Source organism: Heterocephalus glaber, unplaced genomic scaffold (genome assembly GCF_053883595.1).
Source record: "Heterocephalus glaber isolate CG9 unplaced genomic scaffold, H.glaber_assembly_v1.0 deba00001569, whole genome shotgun sequence".
Lineage (NCBI taxonomy): Eukaryota > Metazoa > Chordata > Mammalia > Rodentia > Bathyergidae > Heterocephalus > Heterocephalus glaber.
Window position 1 is genome coordinate 905,785 of NW_028258354.1, and position 8,929 is coordinate 914,713.

An 8,929-nucleotide genomic window follows, 5' to 3' on the forward strand; every position below is an offset into this window, starting at 1 on the left:
AGCACTTAATTCAGAAATTCTAAGATTGTTGTATATATTTTTGCTTTGAAAGTTCTCTCTCATCTATTCAATGATCCAATCAATGGCTTCTTTGCTGAGTCATAGCCATGATTTGAGTCAGTGTTCTGGTCATGTGTAAGTATTTTCTATGTCTCTCTGATTCTTTCTTTAAAAGGAAGAGAAGGACATATTCACTTAAAATGACTATTAAAATCTTGGATTAATACATTATTGACATAGTTTGAAATATAATGTCCACATAAAGACAGTATTGGCTTCATAGCATTGTTTTGTTTCACATAATAAGTTTAATCAATAAATTTATCTCTTTCATAGAATGCATAAAAAGTCATTGTTATGTGTTGCCTTTTGTTCATTTCCTCCTGATTCACCACATACTTTATTGCTCATTTTTTCAAGTGTATTTTTTTTTAATCATGCTTCTCTTTGTCAAGAATATCCATTTAATTGTATTTCTTAGGACTCCTTCCTGGATATTGTAGATGCTGTGAGCAACTCCATCTTTTACATTGGTAATGATATTTGTTATACATTTTTGTAAAATTTAAGTCTATATCTATATACCTACCTTTTTAAGTGTTTGCTTCAATCCTATAGAGTGGAGATGGCATTATCCTACAAACCCAAATGTCTAGTGCATGTACTTAAAAGCGAGTTGCTTTAAAATACATTGTTAGTATAATGTCTGAATCAATGTCCACAAACATAAAAATTAGGAAGGACTTATATGTGGAAGATTATTATTCTGCTTATAGGAAATTGTTAATATTGACATGTAGATACTGAGTAAAGAAAAATAGTATATGCATAATATTATTTATAAAGAGATTATTTCAGATTCTTCATTATATATTGTTACAAGTTTCCTGTTTGGACTTGAACTCGAAGATAAACCTAAGTGTTTCCTGAATGTAAACTGGGAAATGCTTAACACTATTTGGTCTCTCCTTGACTTCTATAAGTGTAGTTGTAGCATTTTTCATGGTATAGGTGTTGATGTAACTTGTCAAATAAATGTGGGGGGAATAATAGACATGGTGTGGTTCACAGGTCAAACTGATTAAATCAGTTCATAATACAGATAGGAGCCAGAACTACTAATGAAGAGTTTTGTCACTGAGACCATAATAATCTTATTCCCAGCAACCCTTTCTAATCAGGAAATAATGTGATTCTTTATGGCATGTGAAGAAATTAAAAAGATTATAAGAGTGAAAACTAAATTAATAGCTAAAGTAGACAAGATTTATCATGTGCTTATCATAAGATGAATCCATGTTTAACAATTAGTATGATTAGTATGAGATTAATTTAAATTCTGTTGGGATAAAAGGCAAGAAAACTGATGTTCTATCATTGTCATTGATAACATTACCTTACCTATTTCTCTCCATAAAAATTTTAAAAATTTAGGGCAAGAATTATACTTCTTCATCATCATATTCCCAACTCCTGTCATAAGATAATCAAGTATAACCAGAAAGAGTAAATCATATGTTAGAATTCTAATATTTAATATTCTAATTTAATATTTAATATGAACTTTTATTAATAAGTTATTACAAGGGAAAGTCAGTGTATGATAACTTTTAGGAGTCCAAGTTTTGATGTATAAGAGAAACAGACTTTAAAGTTTACCCCATTTCTGCATTTACAATCCCTGAAATATTGAACTCTCCACCTTGATTTCACTCTGCTCTTTCATTTGTAAACTATAAATAATACTAACTTTTATAAGGGGCTTTATAGAAATAAATATTTCATATGATTTTTCTGATATAAAGTATAGTGTATAGAATGTTTCCACCAGACTTTCAATTTCTCTTCCTTACTATGAAAACCTCTGATCATTCCTGGACTCTCAGATTAAAAATCAGTTATCTAGAAACTTAAACTCTCAGCAATATGTCATAAGTTTGTGCATTTTATTGATATGTTGCATGTTTTATATTCTCTACTTTCTATATGCATAATTTTGAAGTTACTTAATCTTCCTTAAAAAATCTCTGACAAACTGAGAATATTATATAAGTGCATCATAAACTTCAAAGAATTGAATGAGCAAATGTATTGAAAATAATGAGACTAAATCTGCAATATAACAATCATTTAAAAACTGTATTTCACTTTTGTTCTTTTCCTCTTATTACTACTCATTGTCATAACTATTGTACGTATATTTGTATAAAGAATGAAATGTATAAGATATTATAGTATTTTCAAATACTTAAGAGGATATTTATATACTTTTCCCAACTCCCTGATTGTTGTAGTTAGCTGATCACACAAATATGCAAACTAGAAATGCATTTCTTAACATTCATTTCTATTACTCAATAAGTAAAACTTTTCAAAGTCCACTTCCATTTTGACTTTCTTTTTATCAAACTAAATGTCTTATGTCTCACCCAAAGCAAGCCGTTCCTATTAAAAGTCATTATAGTTACAGCACATTTTCTACTTCATCCAAGTACTTTTGAAAAAATTTTTAAATTGAAAGTGTTGAAACAATATTCAGCTTTATCAAATTTATTAAAGATAACAAGGGATATTTTAGTGAAGAAATGGACTGGGGGATGGATAAGTGTAATGTGGAGAGTTTTGAGAAGGTACATGTAATATACAACATTTACAAGGACTTTATTCAGTTAATATTACTCAGACTTTCATTTACCAGAGAAAAATTTAACCTTTTGAGTGATATCCTTAAAAGCTACTGCTGGTTTCTCAGGGAGTATATAAATGGATTCATCATTGGAGCAACAGAAGTATTGAGGATAGCTACCCCTTTGGTCACAGATGATTTTTCTTTTGCAGAGGGATTAGCATACATGAATATGCAGCTCCCATAAGAGATGGAAATGACAATCATGTGAGAAGAGCAGGTAGAAAATGCCTTTTTTCTCTGACTGGCAGAAGGGAGTTTCAAAATTGTCCTAATGATGAACATGTAGGATAGAATTATTAATGGCAAAGTGAAAAGTAGAATCACTATAGCAGAGTAAAAACCAATCACTTCTAGGAGCCAAGTGTCTGAGCAGGATAATTGAAATAGGGGAAAATAGTCACAGGCAAAGTGATCAATGATATTGGAGCCACAGTAATCTAATTGGAGAAAAAGAATAACTGGTGGGAAGATGTTTAGGAATCCTGCCAGCCAAGCACAAGAGACAAGCAATATGCAGACTTTCTTGTTCATGATGATTGTATAATCCAAGGACTTGCAGATGGCCACATAGTGATCATAGGACATAATAGTTAGAAGGTAAAATTCAATGATGCCCATGAAAATGAAGAAAAACAACTGAGCTGTGCAATTATTGTAGGAAATAGTTTTGTCTCTGGTAATAACTGTGCTCAGAAATCTAGGAATACTCACAGTTGTAAAGGTTATTTTTAAAACAGAAAAGTTCCTGAGGAAGAAATACATAGGTGTCTGTAGATGGGAGTCCACTGAAGTGAGAGTAATTATGGTCAAATTTCCAGTGATACTTAATATGTATGTGATAACTAAACAGAGAAAAATCACAATCTGAAGCTCTGAGTTATCTGATAGACCTAGTAGAATGAATTCTGAGGGTACTGTGTGGTTTTTTCATTGCTAATCTTCTTCTCCTTTAGAACATAGAATGTCTCTTCATCCTATAACATAAAAAACATCATAATGAAATTGAAGATAGGGCATAATACACTTTCAATATGTATATAGACTAATTACCTGTAAAATAAAATTAAAACATATGTTCTTCATCAGTTACCTTCTTAAATTTCCATTCTACTTTACGTTTGTGCAACAAATACTACCTGAATTTAAACTTTTTTCTCTCTTCATTGACATTATGCTATTATAGGCTGTAGACAAAAGATTCTAGTGATGACATATAGATAGAACCCATTTATTACAATTTTTCTTTAAAAGTAAGCATCTAATTTGTAAAATATTTGGCATCTAATTAAAACAGATGAAAACATTGTACTTTGATTTTGTTTTGTAATCAATATTGTAAAAACTAGTATAGACTATAACACAGACTGAATATTGAGATTGAAATTTTATGGGGTTTGTACAGTCTTACCATAATATATTGTCAGAAACTCAGTGCCACTTATTTTAGGAAACTGTCATAGTTTAAATAGCCCTCACAATAATTATCTCATTTTAGAAGCCTCATATTTATTCATGGAAATTTTGTGCTGATATTCTCTCCTAAATTTTGTACATGGGTGTTTGGTTAATGCTATAATTCTCCTTGCTTTATAAATTTTCTCCCCTTTTCTACTAAAAAGGCCAGAAGGAAAAGAAAGAGAAACTTCTTTTGTTAAAATCGATAACTGCCTAGAAATGTTTAAATTCATAAAATGTATAATTCATTTATTAACAATATTGCTACAGTATATGATCAGGAAGGTGAAAATAATATGTAACCCAAAGCAGATATTCTTTAATACAAAAAATGCCTTTTTACTGTCTGACTTCCATCAAAGCATAACATTTAAACTTCAGCAGTAAAAGAGAGCAATTCAAGACTACTTACTGTATTCCTGCATTGGGTTCCATTAATATTTTTTCAGTTGTAAAAATTTAATTATTTTTCAATAATAAAAGAGTGGAAGGTCCACAAACTATAAACAAATATTTAAAGGGTTTAAACAAAGTGAATAGGCATTATATTAAAGAACAATAAATTTACTTACTTCTTAATAATTAACTCTGGAATCCTACCTTCTGGCTTTAAGTATTCATATAATTTAACAGCTGGAAATTTGGTTCAGCAATTTGTTTTGGTTTGTTTTGTACTCTGAAAACAAATGTGGTGATGGAATGTTTTTGCAGCTCTCTGGGAGTATGTTTCTTTCCTTAGAGACTAATAATATTTGACCCCTAATATTTTTTAACTCCTATTATTGTAAAATTGTTGGAATTGGTACATTTTATTGTACTGCAATTCTTGTTTGCTTTTCCTTTCTCACAGATATCCTTTTGCTAAAACATTTTTCTATGCATTTACACAAAGTTTTCAAATGAATATTTTGCATTTCTCTGATTATGCAACCATAAAATCTAAGTAATTTTTTTCTTAGGCATTAGAGCATATTGAATTTCCCTGCAAATATTAACTTGAATAATAGAAATAAGTACTATTCTTCTTCATGTATGTCACATGAATGAACCTGGACTTATTTTATCTGTGTCTTCTTACTAGCTCCGGGGAGTTGATTAAATAAACAAAGAATACCAAAGAGAGACATCATTAACAGATAAAGATGAATCATTGACATTGATCTTTTTATCAATTTTCATAGGAAAGTATAAAACATTATTAAGATAAATGAGACAAATATATAAACAAGTGATATTGGGTACATGATGTTTGATTTAGAATTTCTTTCTTCTATGATTAAATGAGTCTATGTTTTTCTCTCATAAATTGAGACCATCTTCAGGAGAATTAGAATATTTGTATCCCTGCAATTTTGGCAACTCAAGAAATTTTTTTTTTATTGTACCACTATGAGAAGGTAGGAAACACTCCATTGGTTTTCCAGTATAACTTAAATGGGCAGTATTAGAGACCTATGAGGAATTTTATCCCACTGTAAATCCTTTACATTTCAGGAAATTCTTTCTATGTCCTAGGATGAGTGTCATAGTACCTTCACTTGTATTACTTACATTTTTTAAAAATTCTTTTATTAATACATTTTAGGTATACAATACATTTACATTTATCATGGGTGCTTGTACCTGTACATGATGTATCTTGGTTCTTATTTTTTTCCCCATTACCTGTGCACCCTTCACCTCCTTTACCCTTCCCTATTTACATAGATTTTGTTTCCATTTTTTTTCTTTTCTCATAATTTTTCCTTTCCCTTCTTTCCTTTCCCCTTCCCCTCCCACCACCCCTATACCTTTGGACCTTTTAATATTTCAAATCATCAATTATTCAGAAATAAATAGGACACACATGTGTAAATACCGAATAGTTTCTCTAGTGTGAGAAACTGAAAGTCTCACTTACTTTTAAAATATGGTTGGAAGAATGGTTATAAACTAAGGTAATAAACGTCTGAAAACCTGGTCTTGCATAACTTTTAACTCAAGTATTTCTAAATTTTCTACATTGAGAGACATAAATTTTATTACTAGAAAAACAATTTTATTTTTTCACATTTTTATTTTATTAGTACATATTTGCCATACATAATGATCAAATTCATCATAGGGAATATATGCCTCTACATAATACGTCTCGATTCTTCTGTTTTACAATCCATCTCCACTCCCTTCAACTCTCCTCCACCTCCCCTTTTACAAAAGCTTTGTTTCCATTTTTTTCTTCCATTCTGTCTTTTTTAGAATCCCTTTTCCCTTCCTCCCCTTCCCCACTTCCCCTCCCCTGTTCCCCTTCCCATTTGAACATGTTCTTCCTACTTCCCAACATTTGCCCTCCGTTTTCCTCCTTAATTATGCTTTGGGTTTCTCATACAAGAAAAAAAATATGATATTTAAACTTGTGTATCTGATTAATTTCACTTAAAATTATGGTCTCGAGGTGCATCGTTTTACCTAATGCTTCAAGTTTATTCTTTATGGCATATTAGTACTCCATTGTATGTAAATACCATATTTTTTCTCAGTTCATATAATATACTGTAGTTAGCACACAGTTTAAAAATTCACCAACACACCAATAGTACAAAACTAAACAACATTATAAGTTATTCCCCCCTCACAAAAATAAAACATACTATGATTGTCAAAATTAGATGTCAGTCCAAGTTTTAGAACAGAGGAAGAATGGGAAACTAAGAAAAGGAGGAAGCAATCACTCACAATGACCACAAAAAAGAAAATCCAAAAGAAACTTTTTCTCACAGACATTGATTGTCTTCTCTAAATTAATAAAAATTATTTTAACATAAACTCTATTTTAAAAAACTAGAAACTCTTCAAGTAACTAAAGATAATGCTCCAAGGCCATTTTCACAACTTTTCTTGTTTGTTTGCTTTAAATGCCATTACAGCCAAATTAACACACATTTGACCAAATATTTCCAAAACAGTCCAGCAACACACAATGGAGTTTTCCATTCAGTATCTTAAGCACAAAAATAGGCTATGTTTACAGGAGTTAAGGCGATCAAGTTTTAAACAAAAGTAATTTAAAAAAAAAAAAAAGCGAAAAACAGTAAACATTTTCCATGCTACTCCCATAGACCTTATTTGTAAGTGCAAGACAGGAAAACAAACACTGTGCAAAATGCGTTTGCCCTGTGTGCTGGTCATTAAAACCACAGGTTGGGCCGCAGCCTCTGCTGCTGATACTCATAGTCTACTAACCCCGTCCCAATGTCAATCAAGGCAGTCCAGTCCTTTCAGCCTGGGGCTTTTTTCAGTCCATAGACTCTTTTCATGAGTTGGGGTTGGGAGGGAGGGGAAGAAAGGGGTTGCAAAAAAAGGAAGAGAGAATGACCTATTGTCAATTTGTGCAGTAGTTCTTCTAAAAGTGCTCAACTGGGTAAATGTGTACACCTGAACTTTGAGCTGGCATGGGTTTTGTGCAATTAGAAGTTTGTTATAAATGCACACTGAACTTGCAAATCTTTAAACCATTTGTAGTCATGTATATGTTCCTTGTTATGTAGCAAAGTTATCAATTTGCAGTTTAAGTTTTTCTTCAGCTTAACAGTTTCAACTTAAAGAGAGTGGGAAATTCAATTTAAATTATATAAAATAAAAATAAAAACAGTGCATTTACATTCTTCATAAATATCATATTTTTAACCATCCATCTGTTGATGGGCATACGGACTGTTTCCAAGATTTAGCTCTTATAAATTGTGGTGTTATAAACATGGGTGTGCATATATCACTGTGGAATGATGCTTTTAACTCTTTTGGGAAGATACCTAGAAGAGTAGCAGCTGGGTCCAATACAATCTCTAGATTTAGTTTTCTGAGGACTCTACTGATTTCCATAGTGGTTGTAACAATTTACACACCTACCAACAAAGGAGAAGGGTTCCCTTTTCCCCACAACCTTGCCAGTATTTGTTATTGGTTGATTTCTTGATGACACCCATTATTTATGGAGTGAAATGGAAGCTGAATGGAAATTTTTTGTTTTTTGTTTGCTTAGGGTTTTTTTTGAGATAGGGTCTCATTATGTGAAGAAATTGATTTTATATATTCATGTATAAATAGTGGAAGTTTTTTCTACATATGATAATTGTATTCACTTGCCTTGTTTTTAAATACAAAGATTAATTATCTGTTTTCTCAAAACCTCTTTAACTGTAACATATTTAGCAATTGTTTTTTGAGATTTATTGATTAGCAGACATTGACTAAATATTTTACTAACCTCATTGTTTGAAAACAGACGTGAAAAATGTATGAGGCAACATATTCATATGAAAACTTCAAAAGAACTTAGACATGTATTTCATCTCCATCATGTGTTTATGAGAAAGGCAAGCTTTACTAAGTTTTACAGGGTGAAAAAAGTGCATATCTGTCAGATAAGACAAAGTATTTTATTTGAAAATTTCTATTATACATCTTTCTTCTCCCTAACATTTTTTCTTATTCTGAGAGAAATACCTCTCTTCTTCCTTAATCCATCCCTCCCTCTTTACTTTCTACCTTTATTTCTTTATTCATGGATTGTATTACCTTTCTATCATTTTCCTCATCTTCTAATGTTTTACTTGTAATTTAAGTTGATTTATCCGTGTTATACTCCTATCCATAAGATAATAGGACACCCTCTTTTTAATAATGTATCCAGTTATCTCCAAGGCATTCTGAAAATGATTACTGTGTTTTAAACCAGTGAAACCAGTTTTGTTAAAAGTGTTCACATGTCTTTGAAGGTAAAGAGAGAACTTGTGAATGGCAGAG

At 31.1% G+C, this 8,929-nt stretch overlaps 1 pseudogene; it reads right to left on the reverse strand.

Annotated features, from left to right (window-relative positions):
* Window positions 1–2,687: 2,687 nt before the first annotated feature.
* Window positions 2,688–3,610, reverse strand: LOC101700127 (olfactory receptor 6C3-like; annotated as a pseudogene).
* Between the last annotated feature and the right edge of the window lie 5,319 nt (window positions 3,611–8,929).